The 12760-nt window shown below is 34.8% G+C and overlaps 1 protein-coding gene across 1 annotated transcript in view; it reads left to right on the top strand.

Moving 5' to 3' along the window:
- The window catches only part of LOC140143076 (bombesin receptor subtype-3-like), a 113077-nt gene that overhangs the window by 67067 nt on the left and 33250 nt on the right, over positions 1-12760 (top strand).

Below are 12760 nucleotides of genomic sequence, written 5' to 3'. Positions count from 1 at the left end.
TATCAAAAGAACTCGAAATTAGCATATATCGTGTCTTTTATGCCATGTGATGGAACATAAAGAACATTATCTTCTACGGGGCTAATGTGTCTCAGGAAGCTGACCGGTAAGCTGACGCTGCCTTACTGGTGCAAGTCATAGCATAGATCCGGGAGTTACTCACACAGTCCCACAGTCAAGACGCTTGATATTGAGCTTGATATCACACTACCATAATCTGGTAGCACTTATCTTATTTTCCATGTCACCAGATATTACCCAGGGTTCATAGCATTTATCGTCACTATCATCACAAAGTTATCTTGTCAGATGAGATGTGTACTAAACACTTCGTTTAATTCCTTATAGTTTATATTTTCCTTTTAATGGCTGCATAAAATGCATCACTTCATCCTGGATTTTATTGGGCTTTACATCATGCATTTGCAAAAGCCTCTTCCCTACATGGCTTTCTATCTACAATAACCTTATGATAACCAATACCTTTTATTAATGAACTAACTGTAGGTAATCCTACCGTGATGATCCTTAATTCTACACGTAACATGATTCGTAAACAAATTTAAACTTTTGACAGTATATGTATCTAGTAATGAAAAATATCTGTCGAATTAATGACATTAGTTTTAACATTTATTCGCGACCGGGATTTTAGCTATGCAAATTTGTGGTGTTAGCAAAGCTTGAAAAAGTAATATCTTTATCAACAAAAAAAAAACACAGGAAGCTTTAAAGACGAAAACTATGCCAATATATTCAGCAGGAATTCAACCTGATTCTTGATGTAATCACATTTCACGATATTTCGTAACATCTTTCCTGTAAACTTGTCAATTATTGGTGCGAGGAAAGGTGAAAACGAAATTACAAACTTAGAAAGCAGTGAAAGATGATGATAGGATTTAAAAAGGAGTGGATTGTGAATTTTAAATGATGTTCTTTAATGTGTTCTCTTGTTTATGTTCTTGTGTGATATTTCTTCGTTTATTGCTGTTGTTTTAAATTGGTTAAACTGGTTCACTTCAACTGCATGGAAAATTCAAAGGGTTCAGTATAGCAGCAAATTCTTTAACTGGGCTCGTGTGAAATCAAGGATTCCCCAGGGCTCCATTTTGGGACTCTTGCTGTCAACATCCTCCTCACTTTTTTATGCCTATCACTCCATCTTTATGCTGATGACGAGGTCATATATATACAGCCTGTCTCAAAAAAAATTGTGCAAGTGAAAAGCGCCCTCTTTAGCAATTAGAAAATAACGTTGTGACATGATGCTTACATCAACGTCACGGGCGAAGTCTTAGCTCTCAAATGCTGTTTGTTCTGTTCAATTTGCTTGTTCCAATTTCGAGATATGTTAATTTAACAACGAAAGGGTAAAATCACAATTGTGCCACTTTTACTAGGGAAGAGAGCTGAACATGTAAATCAATGATAGCTGATGTTGATGCGTCTAATGCACTCCCCCCTTCGGGGCTCTTGCATTAGACGCATCGACATCAGCGCGCGTGCATTGTTTTGTCTAATATCTCTCCCAATAAGTAATACGCGTTCATTAACCTATAAGTGTGCAATATTTGTTCGTCTTTTAACATGTCTTAAGTGACAACGAGAACAGTGTTTACCATGAAAATCATTGACATGCACATATATTTAATTTTTACAGCAGAATGTGAAATATTTATTTATCTTTTATTCTGTTTTAAGTGGGAAAAGAGAATCATCATTCCTGCATCATGATAAAACAGTAAAAAAAGGTCAAAATAAATTTGTATTGTGTAATTGATGCATTCTTTTGATTTCACGAAGGAACCCTTGATCAACTTGATGCTATAACTGTTACATGTAAAGCCCTCTTCCCTAGTAAAAGTGGCACAATTGTGATTTTACCCTTTCGTCTTTAACTAAACATATCTCGAGATTAAAACAAGCAAATTGAACAGAACAAACAGCATTTGAGAGCTAAGACTATACCCTTGACGTTAATGTCAGCATAATGTCACAACGGTATTTTCTAATTGCCAGAGAGGGCGCTTTTTACTTGCACAATTTTTTTTTGAGACAGGCTTTATATTTATATAATTATAGAGCCAATGTGTCTAATAAGACGAGATACGAAATAATTTTGCAAACTGATCCGGGGCAATAATGAGATAACTATTGCGCCCTGTATTGTGCCCTGTATATGGGCTCCTCCTTAACAAAGATCTCTGGACCAAAACTAAATAAAATATCAAAAACGGCGTCTATATGGGTTATTCGTATTCTCGAATAAGAAAACATACCTTTAACGTTCCTTTCAAACACCTCTACCCTCTTTGGCTTTCTGCAATTTAGAAGGAAATAGCGGGTTTGTTTTCGCAACCGCTTTTCTGTTTAAACTACTAACGGGCAAGCCGCTTTATTGATCATCGAATTAAGTGACTTCAGACAACTCCTTGAGTTATGTTATAGAGCACGTTTATGTAACACGGGGAACCATCAGCAAACCAAACAGAACAAAAAGGGAAGCGTTGTCAATTACGTAACACGAAAGAACTAAGTAACAGATACGTACAGTTACTGAATGAAATTCACATCAATAGTCGTGTTAGAGGAAACTGCGCAATTGCAGAGAGGAAAATTCATATGATTGATTGATTGATTGATTGATTGATTGATTGATTGATTGATTGATTGATTGATTGATTGATTGATTGATTGATTGATTGATTGATTGATTGATTCGTTATTGAATTGATTAAGTAATTCATTCATCGGTTCATTCAATATATTCCTTCATTCATTGAGAGAAATGCTTACAATGTTTAGAACAAATCAAGTCAAAAATGTCATATCAATACTCACTGAAGATGTTCATAAACCAGGAGTATAAATACCTGGTTTTCTCTCCGGGTATGCTTATAATTTGGTCTCAATCATTGGTTTTAAGTTATACATGACACTGCAGGCCATACGTAGATGAAACTAGTAAATTATTAAAACATAAATGACACGTTACATATTGCAACGTTATGAAATAGTTATGCAGGAATTTGACGTTTCAATGGAAGTGATACCACTCCGTTTTTAGCCATGGGTTGTCAGATTTAAGTTTATTACATAATAAAAGATACAAAACAGGTATACAAAACACGCTGAAGGCGTTTCAATCAACTCGTAAAAATAACCTGAACCGTCAAAGGATGAATATTTTAGGATTGGGTTATTGCATGTCATGTTACAGTTCTACTGTTAATGTTCACTTATTTCTACACAAACATTACGTATCAATTTCAGATATTGCATTTTAGAAGATGTGGTTAGATGTCTTTGGACAGACAGTAATGGGCCATTGAAGTATTGATTATGATTTATAATTTAGTATGAATGGTGTCTCCTCCTGAATTAAAAGATATATCTACGTATACCAATATATCGCGATCAGCGAGAAGTTTTTCATGATGTCGTCATATCTATTATAAGTGTATCATTACTTCATGCAAAGAATTTTACGAAGTAATTTCAAGTTTTCAATCAAAATATATATTCTACAGGTTTAATAAAAATAAGTTCATCAAGGCATAGTGATTAGTATAGTCTCAGTAAAGTAACTGTAGCCCTGAATATATAGCAACCACCTTTAGGCCATGTGCTACAGTAAAGTCGTTCTTGATGCCTCGGTTAAGTTTCACTTTACGCATTGACAATGGCACCCAATTACATTATTATGCAAATCAGGTTTGTTTATCATACACGTATCTTGTCAGAAAAACAGCTTTCCGTTTCGCTGGCAGGTACATAATAATATTTTTTTAATTTCCTCAGTTACAACAGTAACCCTCAAACTTGATAAAGTAAGGAAATCCAGGATTGTATAATAATATTATTCATTTAGTAAACCTTGAAATTGGAATAGTGAATGAATGTGAAAGACATTTTGAAGATCTCGATGTGTTATTAGAAAGTTATTTCATTTCAAACAAATTATCAAACTTTCCCATCAAGAATAAATGATGGATTTCCTGTTTCATTTGTGGCTTCTGGTCGTGTATGTTAGCAAGTGTTGGTTTTGCGCAGGAATATTCATAAATATGTAGTTATAGCTTGAAAATGTAGTTATAGCTTGAAAAAGGGAAAAACTATATCGCTTTTTAAAAGCTTAAAGTCTGCATTCGGTTACAACTAAAGAGCACTTCGAAAATGGGCCTCGCGTCTTTTCCTTTACTAATAATTGATGAGCTCCTAAATTTCATTATTTGTTATTTTGATTATAAAGAATGCCTGTTTCAAATTTGTAATTGAACTTTGACATTTAATTCCGACTTCCCTTAACTTTGGTTGATCTATTCGACCTGCATCTTAATCCTCAGCTTTTACATAGCATCCTACTTAGTGACTATTTTTGCAATAAAAAGACTGACTCTCAACTACTTTGATATGTGGAATTGCTATTCATATGCACTGTTTGGTAAAATATTGTTGAGAATTAGCTTGTTTTCATATTGAACCTAAAGAAGCTAATTGCTGAACTAGGTAATAACGAGAAATGGCGTATAGAATGAAATCACCGTGACGTAGCTTTTCTGTACACATGGGGAGTTTTGTAAAGAATCTTGGTATTTGAAATTGAGTTCAGAACTCGTAATTCAGAGGTGCTTCGGGTAATTTTTAATTGTTTTGATCGATATTGATAAAATAGTTAATAGCAACTTTGTTGTTTAGCAATTGTTGTTTAACTTGTTTTTATGTTGTCGTTGTTATTACGGTGGTTGCATGTTCTGTTCTGACTGCAAATCATTCTTTCCGTTTTGCGAGGAAACTCCAGATAAAACAAGCCCATATTGGTATCGACATTGCTTAGCTTGTCCGTGGCAAAATTATATTCTTGGTCAATCCAGAGATTATCCTAACGTTGTCCTCTTAAATATCAAAAATATACTTAATAATAAAATTCAAATGTTTTGACTGAATTACTGATATATGAATCAGCTCGTTTTAAAAGCATGACATGTAAATCGCTAAACTTATATAATAGTTTCTCTTGGTCACTTTATATTCAAATCGCATTTATTGTCGTACTTGCTTAAATCTCAAAGGTCCTTTTAAAAAAGCCTCTTTATCTGGGACACAATAATGGATTGTTTGCAGTCGTGTTGAATGAAAACATCCAGTTATTAAGTTGTGGCTACATTGGTAAACCTACAGACATACGTAGAGGCCAGCAACAACATTGAACCAATACTAGCAGAAGGTAAAAACTAATTTGCAAAGTAAACAAAAGACCATTACCACTTTTATTTTCTTAAAGCATCTTCTCCACGATGTATCATGTTAATAAACATGATATTTAATCGTTAGCATTATGTTGATTTTTTATTGATAAGATAAATATTATGTATTTAATTTTTAACTTTATTTAAAACATGCAAAGATGTATAGCAGTACTCCTATGAGAATCACAAGAGTCAGGCAAGATGAGTTTGATGTACAAAATTTAATCTTTACCCAGAGCAGCTAGCGCACATAAACGTTGAAAAAAAAACCCAGTGCATCTGACCGGATTCGAACCGGCACCCTTCGTATTACTAGCACAACGCTCTAATAATTTGAGCCACAGAGGCACACTGCAGAAGAGCGGATTCAAATCTATAGGTATTAGGTTGTATTTAGTTGATAGTTATTAGTTGATAATTTAGTTGATAGTTCATTAATATCAATCATCAAGAAGCAACGTCGATGTCAGGTCATTTCAGCATTCAAATTTAAACTTTCTGAGAGATTCGCGCGCATTATGTCCCAGCAAAGTTATTCAGGAAGCGGGTCAGATGGACGTTGTTGCACTTTTGCACACCTATCTTATTCCGTCTAATTGCTGATGACTAACTGGACACTAAGAAAGCATTCGAACATCGAATGCTGAAAACCAAATTTAGAAATAAAAAATTGGACAGGTTACTTTCAGACATGATAGGGTAAATACTTTAAACTTAACTAACATAATTTATAATGCGCCTTTTCCTGTGGCTACAAAGCGCAACAAGCATATTAAAAAGAACAGCAAACATGATCAAATACAGAAAACAACATTATGGAAAAAGATATGTCTTGACCATAGTTTTGAATGATTCAAGAGTAGCAGCATTTCTGATATGAACCGGTAAGGTGTTCCACAAACGTGGAGCTGCCACTGAAAAAGCTCTATCACCAGCACCCTTCTTAGAACGAGGCACAAGGAAGGAAATACTATCTGCCGAGCGGGTCTTCATTGCGCTCTGAGATGATCTTTTCACAGTGAGGCAGTTAGTTAAGTTCTGGGGAGAGATTCCATTCAGAGATTTAAACACATAAAGCAGCGTCTTGTATACAATCCTCTCACTGACAGGGAGCCAATGAAGTTGGTTCAAGAGAGGGGTAACATGCTCAAATTTTAGAAGCGGCCTGCCCTGCGGACTAGTTGCTCTTTTGATGAATTTTAATGAACACTGATCAAGTAAAGATTTGCAGGAAAAGCATTTTGGATAAGATACAATTTCATAAATATATGAGAAGGCAAATATCAGTGATCAGGTGATGTTGGATTGACTTGATGCCATAAATGACATCAGGTAAAAAAGTTGTTCCGTCATATCGTGTCGCCGTGATTGCTTCGGTTGATGTCTACCCGCTTCTTGTTATGTTAAGAGCCTTTATTAATAATGTTTTTCTTGCTGACAAGACAAGCCGTTTTTAATAATTATAGAAATCTTTGCATTAGAATGTCAATGAACTTCTCTTTACACTTTATGTCTCTTTCGCCACCCTCTCTTACACAAACCCCACACACACAATGATACACTAATACTCTCTTATTATCTGCCTCTTCCCCATTCACTGGTCTCATGGTTAAGATATGACTCACCTCTATTCTGATCTTGATATTAATATTGTTCTAGGTATCCTTTTTTTTCTCGGAAAGTACATTCAAGCCTGAACAAATGCATGCAAATCAAATAGTGTTCAGGATTGGTCCACTTAAATTGAAATTTAGCTTATTTAGGCTATATCCTTCGCGAAAATGGAGAAAGGTACACCATTTAACGCATTTGGTTCATTTGTCTTTATATTAATAGCTTTTACCTCCCTCAATCTGAGTTAGTATGTTGGGGGCAACATAATCTAATGTTTCAACATCACGACTATCATAGCACATTGTGCTACAAAACACGTACTCTTTATTACTGAATGCCACAATAAAAAAGGAAAATGTAAACTCAAAGAAATTAGAGAGTATTGAAGATGCCCTTTTAGCGGCATGAATGAAAGAAGTATTAATGAAGGTATTTCTTAAACATATATTTGAACATGTTGTGTGCGTATGTTGACATAGTAAGCAATCTTAATTATTCGGCTATAATAAAGCATTAATTTACTAAGTGAATGATCCTAAATGATTTCTTTTAAAGTACGATAACTGATTAAAGCAAAGAAAGGATTTCAATTTTCTCCGCATTAAACTTTCCTTTACATATTCTTATTTCCTCATTATACGAAAGTGGGCCACTTTTACCGTATCCTAAAAGCAGACAATAACGCCCTACAAAACTTCTCAAAATTGTAGTGTAATTTCAAAATATAATGGAACAGTGTGCTCTGAGGCATATTTACAAGCACTGGTTTGTATTGAAGTCAAGATTTAAACACAAAGTTTAAAATACCTTTCTGTAAGAGATTACTTGTGGTATCAAAAGACATGATACTTTCAATGAAAGCAACTACGTATCGAAGGTATTTTGGGGGTTGAGTGGTGGCATCCGCATCACAATGTCCCGCCAAACTGTTCTGTCTTCTGCTACATGGCTGGCTTTTACTATGGAGCTTAGGTTGGTTCTTTTACAATCAGCTAGTAGGCAGTCTGTCCACTTTCTTGGTGGTCTTCCTCTAGGTCTGGTTCCCTGGATGAGGCATTCAAAGGCCATCTTAGGAAGGCGAGAGAGGCATTCTCTGGATGTGGCCAAAATAATGCAGTCTCTTTCGGGTTATTCTGTCCAAGATGGAAAATGCAACACCCAAGGATTTGCGAATGGTGGTGTTTCTGATTCTCCGTGTTACTCCCATTATCTTTCTGAGGCACATCATCTCGGAAGTGAGGGTCGATTTTCATCCTCTGTTTGCAATGTCCAGGTTTTTGCTCCGTAAAGTAATACTGATAATACGTGGGAAACCAAAGAAGCCAAGTGCCTTCCAAAGTTATTCCTGCAACACTGAGTCAAAGGCCTTTTCAAAGTCGATGTAGCAACAGAAACGGCCCTTCTTCTTTTCAAGATGCTTCTCTACTATTTGTCTGAGGGTGAAGAGTTTGTATATAGTTGAACGTCCTGCTTGGGATTCGGAAAGGATTTCTTCAATTCTTTTCATTATCCGGCGTTGTAGTGTAATAATATTATCTCTACTCATCTTAGGAGGCTTATGTTCGTAAAAATGTTCTGGTGAGGGCAACAATACATTAACGGGTTTTATCTGTATTCAACATTTTGTTTATTGATTGAGTATGTATAGCAAGTGTTGGTGACATACGCTACGGATGTTAAGCCAATTAGAGGATTGTTTTGTGCCGAGGTCACTCCCGTTTTTATTTCACAAGTTTAAGCACTATCAAATATGCTTCTAAATATAAAATTTTGAGTATAAACGATTGCAATGTACTTTGATGAACTACCATTGCAAAATACTGCTGGAGCTGACAAGTTGTCTTTAATAATTATAGTATTCTTTGCATTACAGTGTCAATGAACTTCACATATTATGTATCTCTCTATTTCACGCACACATACCCCCACCCCCCCCCCCACACACACACACACACCCCACCCCCACCCACACCTACTCTCCTCTCTTACTCCCCGCTCTCTCTTTCCCACTTTTTAATACCATAACTCGATATCTTCGCTCAGGAATGTCCAATCTTATTGGGGAAAACGGCATTGGAGCAAAATATCTCGTTATTTATGTTATTGATAACCTGCCCAAACGTGTTCTCTTTGATATACCACGTCACATTTGTTCTAGGCATCCTTACCCCATTATCCCCCATTATTGTTGTTATTTAATACAGGAAAAATAGGAACAACAGCTGAAAGTTAAAAATTAGTTCTGAAATATAAGAATTTTTGCTTATTCAGGCTATATCCTTCCAGAAGATTGTTTAACCCATTTGGTTTATGTCTATTTCTAATAACTGTTTATATTAAATGAAGAATGGGAGCAAAGAAAAAAGACAATTTGGCTGAAGCGGCATTCGAAATGACGACCTCTGGTTCGCGAGACCAGTACTTAACCATCTGAGTTATCCAATCCTTAATGATGGACGCAATCCCAATTATTAATATGGTCAGAGCCACGAAACCGTGTTGTCTTGTTATGAGGCCGAGGATCACGATACAACCCGGAAGCGACAGTAGAAAGGATCAGTGAAGATGCGGCTTTTAATTACTTACAGTAAACAATATACTCTTCATATTAACAGCTTTTATCGTCCCCGATTTTTTCTGTAATAATTATTTAGTATGTTAAACTAATGTTTTCACATCACGACTAGCATAGCTACATTGTGCTATACAACACAATTACAATATTTTAATTGAGCTATACTTACTAGTCAAGCGTTCTTTTTAAGTGCAATAACTGATTAAAACAAAGAAAGTGATTTCAACAGTCGAATTAAACTTTCCTTATACGAAAGTGAGCCACTTTTACCGTTTCCTAAAAAGCAGACACTGATCTCAAAACTGTCCTACAAAACTGTTCAATAATATAGTGCCGTTTCAGATATAGTGGGTTTTTTTAAGTCAAACTTTAAACACCAAGTGTAGAAATTTATCGTTATTATGAGCACGCCAGGTAAAGAAACTTTTTGTAAAATGTTACTTGTAGTAATAAAAGACATGATATTTTCATTGTATTTTGTCTGATCATCTGAAAATAATTTTAAAAAGAAAGGATCATGTACGTACATATGTATTCACATGACGGCAACAATACATTACTGGGTTTCATCAGTTTCGACATTCTGTGTATTGATTATGCATGTTATGTATGACCAGTTTGAGTGACATATGCTACCTATGTAAGCCTCTTTGGGGATTGTTATGGGCCGAGGTCACTCCCGTTTTTATTTCACAGGTGTTAGCGCTCTACAAGTTTGTTGAATCTTTATCAAAAATATAATAATTGAGATACGTACAAACATACTAAAGTATGCCTGTATTTTCAAAGGAAGCTGCATGGCTTGCGAATTCATTAGTGGTTTAGCATACAGCACTTAAAGCAATATTGTATCGTTTGTTGAAGAAGACGCCCTTATTGGTTAATTTTGCTCTAGGAGCCATACTTTTGGAAAAAAATCTAAGAATTAAAAAACAGCCATTTTTAATACGTCGCATAATTCGCTTACTTCCAACGATTGAAATATTGAGCGAACTTTCGTGCGCGAATTTCATAGCACTGTACGTATTATTCATTCATTCATTCATTCATTCATTCATTCATTCATTCATTCATTCATTCATTCATTCATTCATTCATTCATTCATTCATTCATTCTTTCTTTCTTTAAAATGCTTAGATTTTATTCTTTTTAGATCAAATCAGTTCACGATAACCAGATGTTTGTATGAAAATATCGGGTTCCCTCCCAGAGTATTGTTTTAAAACGATACGCCCTAGGGTCCCAATCATACATGACACTACAGGCCATGACACTAGTAAAATAGTAATACATAAATGACACATTGAAGAGTTATTTATACACGAAATTTGACGTTTCAGTGAACACGATACAAAAAGGTTATTAAAAACACGCTAATGATGTTTTAATCAACTCGTTAAAATAACCTGAAATGTTACCAGATGTATGATATGGTATGGGGTTATTGCAGGTCAATTACAGTTTCACTTACAGTATTCCTTTGTTTCTTCACCAACATCTTGTATTAAGGTTATTAATTATTTTAAACTGTTGTGATTTGGTAGTTCACAGCATCTTACGAATGGTAGTGAAAAAAAAAAAAAATTGCATTGCTCAATTCATAGCGAGCATGTAGAAGAATTAAAATATCACAGATATACTTTCATAGGTGCTGCGGTTCTTGAGATACGTTGTGAAGAGGGCTGAAACAACAACACTTTTGTAAAACGTACATAACTAATTAACAACAATAAATTAAGCAAGTTTGCAGCGTATACGGTTTGTAGAAAGAAATCAAGGTGTTAATTTTCAATTATATATTGATCTAGATAATGAAAATCGATTTTTAGGTTGCTTCGACCAACAATACCTCGTCTACCTTAAAGTCGGTGATTGCTTTTTTAGAATATGCTAAACTGCATTTTATTAAAACATACATTGTTTTATTGTAATAGTCCACGGGAGTTTTAATTATGATAACTGATTTAGTATAATTGATGCCTTATGATGATAATCTTAGTTTAACAATTTGGAACCGTCCTTTGCCGCGATCAGCAAGATATGTTTACATAATATTATTATACCTATTAATATACTCGAATGTAATACCAGCTGGTGATAAACAATTTCTAAAAGTTTAAACTGACTTTCAGCACAAAAATTCAACTAACCTTATACAACGCCCATATTTGACCAAAAGTCGCCAATGATCCACAAAAGGGCAAGTTCATCACAACACTATATGACTTCTTCCGATGAAGATGTATGTCACACATCGAAAATTCAAGGTAAGTTGAATTGTTGTGCTGAAAGTCAGTTTAAGAACTTTTAAAAATGATTTATATATACGAGTATATCAAGGCTTCACTCAATATGTATATTATTACTGTCAGTTTCTTAGACTTTTTTATAATATAAAAATAAAAATATAATTTCATAAAGCATGGTATTTTTAGCAGAGTATTAGTAGAGTAATTATAGCCCTGAATATATAGCAACCCCCTTTAGGCCATGTGCTACAGTAGCGAGTAAGTCGTTTATGATGCCTCGGTTAAGTTACAATGCATGCATTTACAATGGGCTATTCCATTTAAAATCCACACTACCCCTGTGGAAGATTTTGGAAATATCTTCCACAGGGGGAGTATGAATTTCAAATGGAACACAATAGCTCCATTTGAAACTCACCCTCCCTCAATGGAAGATTCAGGTTGAATCTTTCTCAGAGGGTGGAATTGCCTAATTCAAATGGAGCTGTCTAATGTGTTCATTCCACTTGAAATTCATACTCCCTTGTGGAAGATATTTCCAAAATCTTCCACAGGGGTAGTGTGGACTTTAAATGGAATAGCCCAATAACGTTCCCATTAGATTATTAGATTATTAGGCGCATCAGGATTGTTATTAAATAAATATCTCGTCAAAAAGGATGCTTTCCGTTTCGCTGGCAGGTACATAACAATCATTTTGCTTTTAATTTCCTCATTACAACAGTAACCTTCAAATTTGTTAAAGCAAGGAAATCAAGGCGTATTTAATATCATTCAGTTAACGTTGAAATAGGAATATTGAATGAAAGAAATATCGAGGATCTCTATGTGTTAATAAAGCTTTCTCATAAAAACTTTTCGTTTTTTTCATGTATGTAAACAGGTACTTTAGCATTGGTTTTGCTCAAATAGTTATATATGTATAAAATTGCCTCGTGCTGTGGATTATTTACATGTACTAATATTTGATGAGCGCCTAAATATCATTCTTTGTCATTGCTTTAAGAAGGCATGTTTCCATTTTTAATTGAAATTTATGATTCCCGATTTCCCTTCAAATTTGGTTGAT

This window comes from Amphiura filiformis, chromosome 20 (genome assembly GCF_039555335.1).
Source record: "Amphiura filiformis chromosome 20, Afil_fr2py, whole genome shotgun sequence".
Taxonomy (NCBI): domain Eukaryota; kingdom Metazoa; phylum Echinodermata; class Ophiuroidea; order Amphilepidida; family Amphiuridae; genus Amphiura; species Amphiura filiformis.
Note: the sequence above shows the minus strand (reverse complement) of the source record. Positions and strands in the feature narration are given on the sequence as shown.